A 13,368-nucleotide genomic window follows, 5' to 3' on the forward strand; every position below is an offset into this window, starting at 1 on the left:
AAAGCCTTGGGAGGTTAGGGAAGAAGCAGACAGCAGGGAAGGGCCGCAGTCTTGGGCACTTTGAAAAGGAAAGCTTGGCGAACCATTTTTCATAGGAATAAAACTGCTTTAAGGGCAAGGTTTTAATGCTTTTACAATATTCTGATGGACATCGCTGGTAGTTAGTATAGTGGTAGTTAGTTAGTATTAGTGAAATATACGTCAGACACCATTTAATCATATTTATTATATTCACCCATTTATATTTTTCCAAAATACTTCTTATTTAGAGACCAAACCCTTCATTTACTTGCATATTGATTTTTACTTATCTGTAGCTCCCCAGCAAGGGTCCGGTCACATGGCATTTTTTCCAGCAGAATTGTAGCGCAGACACCAAGCTGAAATTAGACCGGCAGTTGAATCATTTCTGCCTCCTATTTTGAAAATAATGGGAGGCAGAAAGGACACAGCTGCCGGATGAGATTCAGTGTGGTGTCTGCACCAAAATCCCACTGTGTGAATGGCACCTTACAGACCACAACTGTTGTACCTCTGTGGTGACCAGCCTCTCCAAGATGAATCCTAGTTGAGGATGCAAAATGCACAAAGACAATGCTTTATTATCTGTCACTTTCAAACTTACATCAATGACGTGGACAAGATTTATTTGAAATTTTTATAAACTATCGCAATCATTAGAATTTTTACGAATCCAGTAGTCAATAGTATGACTCTAGGACTACTACTCAATAGATAAGACATTAGTATGTTAAAATCATGGCACGAACTTGTACAGACACTTGAGCCATTTTTCATTATTGAAAAAGAAACTGTAATAATGTAAGTATCTTGGCAATGATTGATATGCTTGTATGGCACACTTCTGTCACCATATCTCAACAACAGGGGACGTTAAACATTAATATTTCAAATGATATGATGAGAAAAGATTTACCACCGGGATTATCTGTAGCAAGTTGTACACAAGGAAAACAAGTTTACTACACCCCTCATGTCTGAAGGTGTTTCACAGCTCCGAAAACATTCGGTATGTGAAAACTGATGGGTCCATTCTGCAAGGCATCTGTTGTGACTGTTCAGAATTCCTTCAATTGACTGTCCTTGTGTTATCCAGAAATAACTCACATTTTCTGTGTTGCTTCTGTTAAGCACTGTTGCTAGGCTTTATCAACAGCATATTAAAGCTGTTTTCAGACAGAGACAGATTAACTGGCATAAATATGAATATGATAAATCTATGATGGTTAGATTACTTAGGCTACGTTCATGTGCTGAGAATTCTTTCAGGATTTAGGTAGTGATTCTATGCCTAAATCCTGACTGTAACGGAACTGGATGTGAATTCTCTGTGCCATTGAACTGATTTGAGTTGGGGCTGCTTATAAGACCTTTGTCATGGTAGCCTCCTAGACTTTGCTCTATAACCCCTATCTTGACTCTGCTGCAGGGGAACCACCAGGCTGCTACCTCTTGGAGTAACCTTTGTTAAGTGACTGATGATCCATGGGGGGGGGACAGGCCAAGACCAGGGCAGGCACAGTTCATACAATCCAGTAACAGACCACAGTTCAAGGGAAGATTAAAGTGCATGCGTACAGACCTTTAAGAGCCACAGCAGATGCACATGCATGACCTACAGACAGAGAGAAGCACTGCATACATGAAGCAGGCCTCAGGCTAAGTGTAGTGGATGGAGCAGTGCTACTCTGTGCCTGCTGGGAATAAGCAAGGAGATGTCAGACAACTAGGAACACCGAGCAGGAGTATAAGTGCAGTGACCAGGTTTAATGCTAAAAGGTTAATACTGTGATTTATGTTAGAGAGTTAATATTTAGGTTTGCCACTTCGTAATGTTTACTGTTGTAATGATTTATACATGGTGAAACCCAAAAGGTAATATGTTGGGGGAATATAGTTAATATGCCAGTCTTAGTGTAGTTGCCAGGAGACAGGCTGGATCTGCCCCACTGGTTAAAGTGTGTATAGAATCTGCTGCTAAACAGGCAACAGAGAAGATCTGCTTTGGTGAGTTCTACCAAACAGATCCTAAAGATAAGCCTTATCCAGGAAAACACCATTCCTGAGAGTGGAAAACTGCCAGGAAGCAACTTTATTAAGAATTGCTCCCAGAGAGAAAGAAAGCATTGCGTATACATACAGAAGGTTGAGAACCATTTTCAAGGCAGTGGTTGGTGAAACAGTAGGGTAAATGCATGTTTATGGTAATAACATTTGCTGCTTGTGGTATGGGTTGCTGCTAGCTTATGGCACCCACCAAAATTCTGAGTCGGACTAACCATCTGGATCTAAACACTGCTCTCTGCAGACTGGGAACTGCAGAAAATATATTAGACGTTTGCATGCCTGTGATTGATTTGGGAATATTGCTTAGTGTATCTAAGTAGTGTATCTAGGTAGTGTATCTAGGGGAAGAATACTACCATCACTGCTCCCTCCTATATACAGCCTTTGGTTAAATCCTGCTGTGTTATATTCCTCAGAACTGTACATACTGCTTGTGTATGTATTACAACTTCCATCATCTACTCAGTAAAGAGAGACTGTATTTGCTATAACTGAATGGGCCTAGTCATTGCTTCCATCATTCGTCAGCCCCTCCGTCTGCCCTCCTTCTTTGAATCTAACTACCTAATATCAAGGGCAACCCAGCCTCCACCAGGCAGGACCCCCCAAATGCCCGGTTGTGCCCCAAATGCCCGGTATTAAGGAAATCTATATACTATATGAACTTTTGCTATTTATCATGTTAAGCATATATATCCATCCAGGAATCCATCTCATTGTCTCGTGAGACCTTTGAAATATGTTGGCCCACCTATATTTTGGGTTTAAAAATCAGGAAGTGGGGACTGCAAATAGGAGCCACTAAGGAAGGAGCTTGTCGCTCTTAAACGCGCTTGGTACTATAAGCTGCCCAAAAGACCCCCGGCTGAGCTGCACTGGATGACCGGCGAATACAGAAATAATTGGACTATTCTAAGCGATACAAGAGCTCCTCCACCAACCTTCAAGGGAGAGTCCGATCACGTGGGACGCCAAGGAGCAGCGCACGCCGGCAGCAGCAGGGAGAGTCAGGAGGCGCAGTCATGGAGACTGAGACCATCGTGGTACACACTGTGCTACTGAACGACCTATGAGCATCAGCTATGATCATTTTGCTGACCTCATCTGCAACCTTTATATTTGGGATATATAATGCAATACTGACATTTAATAGCAATATCTGAACTGGTACATTGAATAACACTGTGGACAATTTATGAATTCAGGAATTGACCAATTATGGATCCAAATTGACTACTCAATCATGCTATTTGCACACTCTACTAATACACACTTCTTGCAGTCATTTATAATTATCTATTTATTTTAGGGTGGGCTTCATATTTTTAGGGTGGTATTTATGTTATATGTACTCAGCTAGGACCCTTTGAGTGGCTTGCATACGGTGGTGTTCGCCTTCACCTGCCCCAGACTACACTATTGTGTCTCCGGGCCGGGTGGAGAATTGCACCCCCGTGTGCATGACCCCCAATTTTAATGTTTTTTTATTGATGAATTATGTATGATTTGATCAATTTGTGAATAAAGTCCTCTATTTTTTTTTTACAATTGCCCTGATACATTCTTGGATGTGAGAGTGCCTGTATTATTCAATTTTTACTCCTGTTTTAATTACAGACTGCGGGGCAGTCTGTATACAGTGCACCTATTTCTATTGACCAATAAGGGTGATCCACCATTTATAGAGAAATGATTACATCTTTAACTATACCACTCTACTAAAAAGTTGAATTATTCATACCAAATTTTTCTTGCAAATTCAGTAAAACATTTCTCCTCATCAGACTGCTTGCATTCACTTCCTCGAAACTGACCTAAAATCAGGTCTAAAACACTAAAAAAGTATTATTTTCTTACTAGCTGCTTTATTTACTGGATATACCCTTGGCACATTACACATTCCTGATGCCATATGCTGCATCTCTCTCGTACTCGCTCCTAGGAACAGTCAGTTTAATGTTTGGCTTGCATCGTTTTCCTTTGTGAAATGTATGAGAATCTCTGGACCTTCTCTGCTTAGCCCAAAACAAAACACTGTGCCAGCAGGATATATTCATATCAAATGCATTTTCTTGGTGAAGCTTTCTTGTCTGCCAAAAAAAGGATAATGTCTTTCACCCTCTCCACTACAATGAGCTATGACCTATTTACTTTTCTCATCTGCGTTCTTAACCGATTGCCAACCACCCATTGACTATATAGATATGGGAGGTCGACATGTATCTCTGAAAGGATGTTTCTGAATGTCTTTGCAGAGATGGCAGCTGGACGCTAATCGTGCAGCTGCAGGAGCAGGGAGCCCATTGTCAGTGAAAGCAGTGCTCCCCATAGAGAAGGCAGCAACTGTTTTTCTAACCAGTTTTCTTGCAGTGCACAGCACTCAAAGAGCGCTGTTTATAGAGTTCGGGAAGCTGCAATTCTGCGTACCTCTCCAGTCCTAGTGATCATGTGATCGTTAGGGAACAGGTATCTGCAAGAGCTGCTGGGTCTTAGCAGACCAAGATCATCTCTGCAGTGCAGCTGTACAGCATTGAACAATCTTTATGAGGGATCTATTCTCCCTTTTTGAGGGCTAATATGTCAGTACTAGCTACAGGAGCAATAAAAAAAATGAAATGTTAAATGTCCGCCAATGGTCTTGTATGATCTTAGGCGGGCAAAAAGTGTATACAAAAATTAAAACATGTCACTACATGCCACAATGCTGCTTCTAGCCCAGCCTCTGGCAACCATAACCTGTACAAAAATGATTGTTATGGAAAGGGGGCATAATGTAAAATAGTATTTTAGTTGTATGTTATTCTTTTAACAAAAAAAAATGAAAAAAGTGAAAACAAATGACAAAAATAAAGTCCCATATATAACCAAAAAAAACACAAAAATTACTTACCGGCATATAATCGAACTGAAAACCATTCCAAGCATCTACGTCATGAAGTTGATTGAGAGAATGCCAAATATGTGCACAGCTGTCATAAAAGCAAAAGGGTCGACTTTGAAGAATCTAAAATATAAAACATATTCTGGTTGTTCACTACTTAATTACATATGTGTTCCTTCATCACTTACAGGTCTTCAATATTGCTCTACAATGTAGAAAATGAAAAAAAAAATAATAAAAACATAGAATGAAATGATGTGTCCAAACTTTTGACTGGTACTATAGATACCGTATATATCTTAAAACCAAGTGGATCAGATACAAATAGTTGACATAATTTGAAATCTACATGAAAATCATAATCAAGCATATGTTGATGTCTCCAGGCAGCCTAATAAATGATAAGTTCTTCTGAGCTAGTTGGAAGGAAATCTTATTGACCAGGTAATGAGATATTTCATAACTTTCCCACCTCATTGATTCCAGCGTTAATGTTTTATTCACACGGTTCATTTCCTGCTGTTCACATTTTTTTGTAAAGATAGAATAGGAGAAAGATAACAAACTGATCTCTTATTTTCCTGGCACTGCCACAAAATTTGACTTTACCAGATAAAAGCTTCATATTCAGAAACGTGGATTAAAACAGGATTATTAATAATTTACTAGGGAGACAAAGCAAAGTAATGCACTGCAGCAGATTGGAATGTGAAGACCTTGCAGAATTCAATAGAATGATAGATGCATTGCAACAAATACTTTTCTTGTTCTAAGGTAGCAGCATACCCTGCAAAGGTTCAGATGAGTGAAGCTTCATATACAAGTAACTTTACAGATCTAGGGGCACATTTATTAAGACTGGTGTCTAAAGCCCTGCAATGTTTTTTAGAGGCACCGGCCTGCACATAACTTCGGTGGATACTCCCCCACATCTAAATGTAAGTCAGCTTACTAGAACAGCCGTAGAAAATGGCAAATGAAACCCCTTCCCCACCCACACCACGCCCACTTTTTTTAGATCTGGCGTGAGCCGGGAGAATTTGCAGATTGAGGCACAAAGGACCTTTGCGCCACAATCTGTGCCAGAAATATGCCTAATTTAGACATATTACTTTTTAATAAATGACCCCCTTAGTAATTAGTATGATGATGAAATAGCATTGATTGTGACAGAAATAGTATCTGTTAAAGAGATATAATAAATATAGAAACTCCAGCAATTGAGTTGCAAGAAAAGGAATTTTTAATTGGTATTGCGGCTGTGTACAATGTGACGTTTCGGCCACACATTGGCCTTCATCAGACTTATGCCGCTTGTTTAAATGGATGTCCAGGATGCGGGCGTCAGGGTAAGAGTGCATTAGCACTGACTGGAAAGCATCCTGGACATCCATTTAAACAAGCGGCATAAGTCTGATGAAGGCCAATGTGTGGCCGAAACGTCACATTGTACACAGCCGCAATACCAATTAAAAATTCCTTTTCTTGCAACTCAATTGCTGGAGTTTCTATATTTATTATAAGACTAAGTTTTGCTTATATGTTAAAGAGGTATACCAGTTCTAAAACATTATCCCAAATCCACAGGATTGAGGAAAACTATTAGATTGGTAGCTTAGGGGTCCTACTGCTAAGACCCCCCCAGTACCCTGAAATAAATGGAGTGGCAGGTTGAGCATGTTCTGCTTTACTCCATTTATTCTCTATAAGACTGACAAAGTACAGATATTTACAGCAGTCCCATAGAGAATGGGGGACCAAATCACTATATTATGATTGTTTGTTGCCATATATTCTACACTTGCTTGCGGTGGCCACATCTGTCTTATTGAAGAGCTTAAAGAGATTATCCAGTTTGGCCAATTCTGTACACATGAATGGTCCCACCCCAAAAATGTGGTGATGCAGCAAACCCACAAACAGCTCCCAGCCCCCACAATCAGCTTTTATTACCAGGGGAAATAGTTGAAGCATTACTCAGTTCTCTGTACTATATGCTTTTACAAAGTAAATATGCTGAGCTTTGTGCTGTTCAAACGTAATCACCATAAAATGTTATTGTCGGTTTTGTAATTATTACAGGCCACGTTATGTACTGTAGGAAGTAACAAAAAAAGGCATGGAAATTTTTACATTATAAAAAGTCTTGAAATAATTTTCCGAGCCTTATATTTATGTGAACAGCGTTTTATTTTGGTTCTATGAAGACTCATCGCAACTGGCCTGAGCACGATCATAAACCTGTTGGCAAGAGGACGGTCTGGGGGAGCTACAGAGTGCAGAAGAGATTGGTGAAGCATGAAATTAGGGATTATCTGGTAAGTAAAATTTTTCAGGTAGATATTGACTTTAGTTTCCAAAACCAATGGCTAAAAGAGAATAACAGATTAATTGTCATTTCCCTTCCTCCAATTCTTTTGGCAGAGTGTGCACAGCAGACATACAGTAGACAAAGCACAGGAGAAATTACCTCCAAAGGTGAAAAAATAAATCACTGGTTTATACCAAATGGGTAACGGTGAGAATGCAGAAGAGTTTGACAACTCCTTTATTATACTAATTATGTTAGATGGCTATGGTGTATCAATAGGATTTTGCATCAGTTGATGGTCGGTCGGGGTATGTGTTTCAAATTTGTTAAGGTTCTCACAGTGTATAGACAGAAGCAGCGAGATGCAGGAAAAACTGTAAAGAAAATGCCTTACTGAACATAAAGGGATTATCCGGGTAAAGATAATAATGAACGTAGGTTATCACTATCTCATCCGAGTCCCGACACCCCTCCAATTAGCGCCTTACATTGTTTAATGGCTGTGCTTGGTATTACAGCTCAGGACCATTGACTTCAATGAGGTTGAGCTGCAACTAGGCCATGTGACCGATGTAAAGTGACTTCACATGCTTTAGGGAGAGGCGACAATGTTCACTGAGCGGCGGCCTCTTCTAACAGCTGAACCCCGCCGACCAGAGGATAGGTCATCAATAGTAGATACCAGATAACCCGTTTAAAGGCACACATCCATCAGAAAGGGATTTTTATGTTACTCAATGTTCATAGAAAACATTTTCATTTTTTGGCTGTTTTTCTTTTTCCTTTCAGCAGTACAATGCCATTAATTAAATACAAAATCTTCATCCTTCTACAGTAAGCAACACAAATGATATGACCTGTTATACACTGCTCAAAAAAATAAAGGGAACACAAAAATAACACATCCTAGATCTGAATTAATTAAATATTCTTCTGAAATACTTTGTTCTTTACATAGTTGAATGTGCTGACAACAAAATCTCACAAAAATAAAAAAATGGAAATCAAATTTTTCAACCCATAGAGGTCTGGATTTGGAGTCACACTCAAAATTAAAGTGGAAAAATACACTACAGGCTGATCCAACTTTGATGTAATGTCCTTAAAACAAGCCAAAATGAGGCTCAGTAGTGTGTGTGGCCCCCACGTGCCTGTATGACCTCCCTACAACACCTGTGCATGCTCCTGATGAGGTGGCGGACGGTCTCCTGAGGGATCTCCTCCCAGACCTGGACTAAAGCATCTGCCAACTTCTGGACAGTCTGTGGTGCAATGTGACGTTGGTGGATAGCGCGACACATGATGTCCCAGATGTGCTCAATTGGATTCAGGTCTGGGGAACGGGCGGGCCAGTCCATAGCATCAATGCCTTCGTCTTGCAGGAACTGCTGACACACTCCAGCCACATGAGGTCTAGCATTGTCTTGCATTAGGAGGAACCCAGGACCAACCGCACCAGCATATTGTCTCACAAGTGGTCTGAGGATCTCATCTCGGTACCTAATGGCAGTCAGGCTACCTCTGGCGAGCACATGGAGGGCTGTGCGGCACTCCAAAGAAATGCCACCCCACACCATTACTGACCCAATGCCAAACCGGTCATGCTGGAAGATGTTGCAGGCAGCAGAACGTTCTCCACAGCGTCTCAAGACTCTGTCACGTCTGTCACATGTGCTCAGTGTGAACCTGTTTTCATCTGTGAAGAGCACAGGGCGCCAGTGGTGAATTTGCCAATCTTGGTGTTCTCTGGCAAATGCCAAACGTCCTGCACGGTGTTGGGCTGTAAGCACAACCCCCACCTGTGGACGTCGGGCCCTCATATCACCCTCATGGAGTCTGTTTCTGACCGTTTGAGCAGACACATGCACATTTGTGGCCTGCTGGAGGTCATTTTGCAGGGCTCTGGCAGTGCTCCTCCTGTTCCTCCTTGCACAAAGGCGGAGGTAGCGGTCCTGCTGCTGGGTTGTTGCCTTCCTACGGCCTCCTCCACGTCTCCCGATGTACTGGCCTGTCTCCTGGTAGCGCCTCCATGCTCTGGACACTACGCTGACAGACACAGCAAACCTTCTTGCAACAGCTCACATTGATGTGCCATCCTGGATAAGCTGCACTACCTGAGCCACTTGTGTGGGTTGTAGACTCCGTCTCATGCTACCACTAGAGTGAAAGCACCGCCAGCATTCAAAAGTGACCAAAACATCAGCCAGGATGCATAGGAACTGAGAAGTGGTCTGTGATCACCACCTGCAGAACCACTCCTTTATTGGGGGTGTCTTGCTAATTGCCTATAATTTCCACCTGTTGTCTATCCCATTTTCACAACAGCATGTGAAATTGATTGTCACTCAGTGTTGCTTTCTAAGTGGACAGTTTGATTTCACAGAAGTGTGATTGACTTGGAGTTACATTGTGTTGTTTAAGTGTTCCCTTTATTTTTTTGAGCAGTGTATATATATGTAGGCAATATACACTCACCTAAAGAATTATTAGGAACATCTGTTCTATTTCTCATTAATGCAATTATCTAGTCAACCAATCACATGGCAGTTGCTTCAATGCATTTAGGGGTGTGGTCCTGGTCAAGACAATCTCCTGAACTCCAAACTGAATGTCAGAATGGGAAAGAGAGGTGATTTAAAGGGTTTTCCCATCTTTTGAAGTCTGCCTAATTGTGTAGTTTTTGACACCAGTATCAACTTACCCAATAGAAGTTATTAGAGATTCGTCCTCCCTTCTTATATATTTGACCTTCTTTTGTAGCCTTGTTTACTGCCGGTCGTTATAGGTTATGGCCACCCCAGCAACATCGGAGCATTTGCCGCGCTTGCGCTATCCTCTTCTTTTTTTTTACGCAGCCCGACCTGACTCTCGGGCTTGCGCATTTTCGCGCCTGCGCGGTGGATTCCTTTAGTTCGGCCTGTGTTTTTTTTTGCAGAGAACTCTCTGCGCCTGCGCTCTTGTTAGTTCTCCTGCGCTTGTAGCTGCGGCGGCTGAGCGAATGGTTTCCTGCTCACACGGGAGCGTGCACGCCAAACAAGGAGGAGTCAGTAAATGCCCCCTGACTGAGCAGTTTCTCGAACATGAGAGAGAAGCCACGGCATGGAAATGAGAAGGTGGGATAACCCCTTTAAGCAATTTTGAGCCTGGCATGGTTGATGGTGCCAGACGGGCCGGTCTGAGTATTTCACAATCTGCTCAGTTACTGGGATTTTCACGCACAACCATTTCTAGGGTTTACAAAGAATGGTGTGAAAAGGGAAAAACATCCAGTATGCGGCAGTCCTGTGGGCAAAAATGCCTTGTGGATGCTAGAGGTCAGAGGAGAATGGGCCGACTGATTCAAGCTGATAGAAGAGCAACGTTGACTGAAATAACCACTCGTTACAACCGAGGTATGCAGCAAAGCATTTGTGAAGCCACAACACGCACAACCTTGAGGCGGATGGGCTACAACAGCAGAAGACCCCACCGGGTACCACTCATCTCCACTGCAAATAGGAAAAAGATAAAATAGATAAAATTGGACTGTTTAAGACTGGAAAAATGTTGCCTGGTCTGATGAGTCTCGATTTCTGTTGAGACATTCAAATGGTAGAGTCCGAATTTGGCGCAAACAGAATGAGAACATGTATCCATCATCTGATGGCTACTTCCAGCAGGATAATGCACCATGTCACAAAGCTCGAATCATTTCAAATTGGTTTCTTGAACATGACAATGAGTTCACTGTACTAAAATGGCCCCCACAGTCACCAGATCTCAACCCAATAGAGCATCTTTGGGATCTGGTGGAACGGGAGCTTCGTGCCCTGGATGTGCATCCCTCAATCTCCATCAACTGCAAGATGCTATCCTATCAATATGGGCCAACATTTCTAAAGAATGCTATCAGCACCTTGTTGAATCAATGCCACATAGAATTAAGGCAGTTCTGAAGGCAAAAGGGGGTCCAACACCGTATTAGTATGGTGTTCCTAATAATTCTTTAGGTGAGTGTATACTGCTGCTATGCGGAAAAGATGTTACCTTTAAGAGTAATCACAATTATAGTAGTAGGTGTAAAATTGGGATAACACAATAAGAGTTGTATTGTTCTCTTGATAGGCTTAGATAAAGATGCCTACAGAAGAGCATTGTTGTCAGTGTAATGTATGATGCTCTAATTCAGTGTTTCCTCAGGACCTACCTGTTGTTCATGATTTGTGAATATACCATAGAATGAATACCTGTAGTAAGTCCTGCTGCATTGATAATAACAATATCAGACTGATCTTTGCAATCGCCTTGGTGATCAATTGCTGGCAAAACAAATAGGAGTAGCATCAAGAGCTGTAGATGAAGGGAAAGAACGACAGCTCCCTTCTGCTGAGGTTGAGGAGCCTTGACTGCTGGAGAAGGTGTGCAGGTCACTAGGAGATGCAGTGGTTGCTGCGTCAGGCTGTACCACTACATTAGTGCAACGGTTTTCCCAGGCCACTTTATGTTGACGCTCCATATGTTGACTCAGGGCAGTGGTGCCAACATTAGCACCTTGACAGTGCTTCACCTTCAGCCCATATATCCTGCATACCACCATGCTAACACCCTGTAGCGACTTGATAAAAAATTCCCACACTGCCAAGTATGGCATTTTACCCCCAACACTCTGTGATGACTGCCTGCCGCTGCCTTTATGAACCACTGCACAGCTAGTTGTTTACTGAGAGATAGACTCCTCAATAGCAGACGGTCTACCCTGGGCTCATTTGGCTCCAGATCTCCCACTGTTTCCACCCTACTGGCTCATTGGGACACTGCTACCCTGCTGCTGTCTCATAGACCTGCTTCCACCCTCCCCCTCTGATGATGTTGCTCCGTCTTCACCTGGCTCCCACATGCGATCGGCTACATCATCATCCACCAATGTCTGTTCGTCATTTATGTCACTTTCACCAGTCTAATGGCCATGCCCCTTACCACTCACAAAACGTGCTCCCACCCAATTGTCATCATCAGTAGTGGCACATCTAAGGGAGGATGCTGCTGACCTCTCCTCCAAGTGCTGGCCTGTAGCTGCTGACTGTCCTGTCTAAGTTTGTCCTCACTTAAAAGCGGAGCAGAGCCAGCAGCATGCATAACTTCAGGAGCAGAAGGAGCAACAAAAGAAAGAGGCAGTTGCAGGACATGTGAGTACACAGAGGTTGTTCCTGGGCCATGCCAACTAAGTGTGGTGTCAGAGAAACCCACAGATTCCTGGCTCTGTGTATCTGTTGTCACCTGAAATGATGTTGAAGAGCAAGTCAACTATTCCAGTACAGCTGGATTGTTGGTCAAAACAAGACTGGTGGATGACAGTGGCAGCTCTGGCCTGTTGCTGCAGCTGCTGCTACCACCACTCCTTATTCTGCTGCTACTTGTGCCAGCTACTGCAACATTTTTGCCACTGCCCGTTCCTTTTGAGGGCCCAGGCAGCTGTCTGTTGACCATAGTGTACAGTAACTGAATCAGTAATGTAACAGATGAAGTATGAAAAACACATACTATATATTACAGCACCTGTTGACAATAAGTCTCATGCACCGTATGTCTATGTATAATTGAACAGATTAATTATTAATGGCGCAGCAGATTAACTAGATACACACACCTACTGTATATATTAGACCAGCTGTTGAGACTAAGTCTGATGCACAGTCAGTGTATGTATAACAGAAAAGATTAAGAATGGCACAGCAGTGGAACAAGATGCACAGAGCAATTACATAGAGCCTGCACTGTCCCTGCAGTCTCCCTATGATCTCCTTATTCTCTCCCTACAGTGTCTGAAATCACTTCCTACAACCTCCTTACACTCTCCCTACCCAATATTCTACAATTAAAATATTGCTAAAACACTGTCCCTAGCACTTGCCACATCTCTCCCTATACTCAGCTCACAGTAAAATGTCGGCAACTCGGCGGAATTAGGATTTTTATAGGGATGTCTATCTGCTGAATGGCTGGCTGCATGGCATTATGGCTCATATCTCATTCCCAGGCTTCTTACTTTCACTTTTTAACACATGTAGCCGCCATTTTAGGAAACAAATAATTAGATACCACGAAGTGC

Source organism: Bufo bufo, chromosome 4, assembly GCF_905171765.1.
Source record: "Bufo bufo chromosome 4, aBufBuf1.1, whole genome shotgun sequence".
NCBI lineage: Eukaryota > Metazoa > Chordata > Amphibia > Anura > Bufonidae > Bufo > Bufo bufo.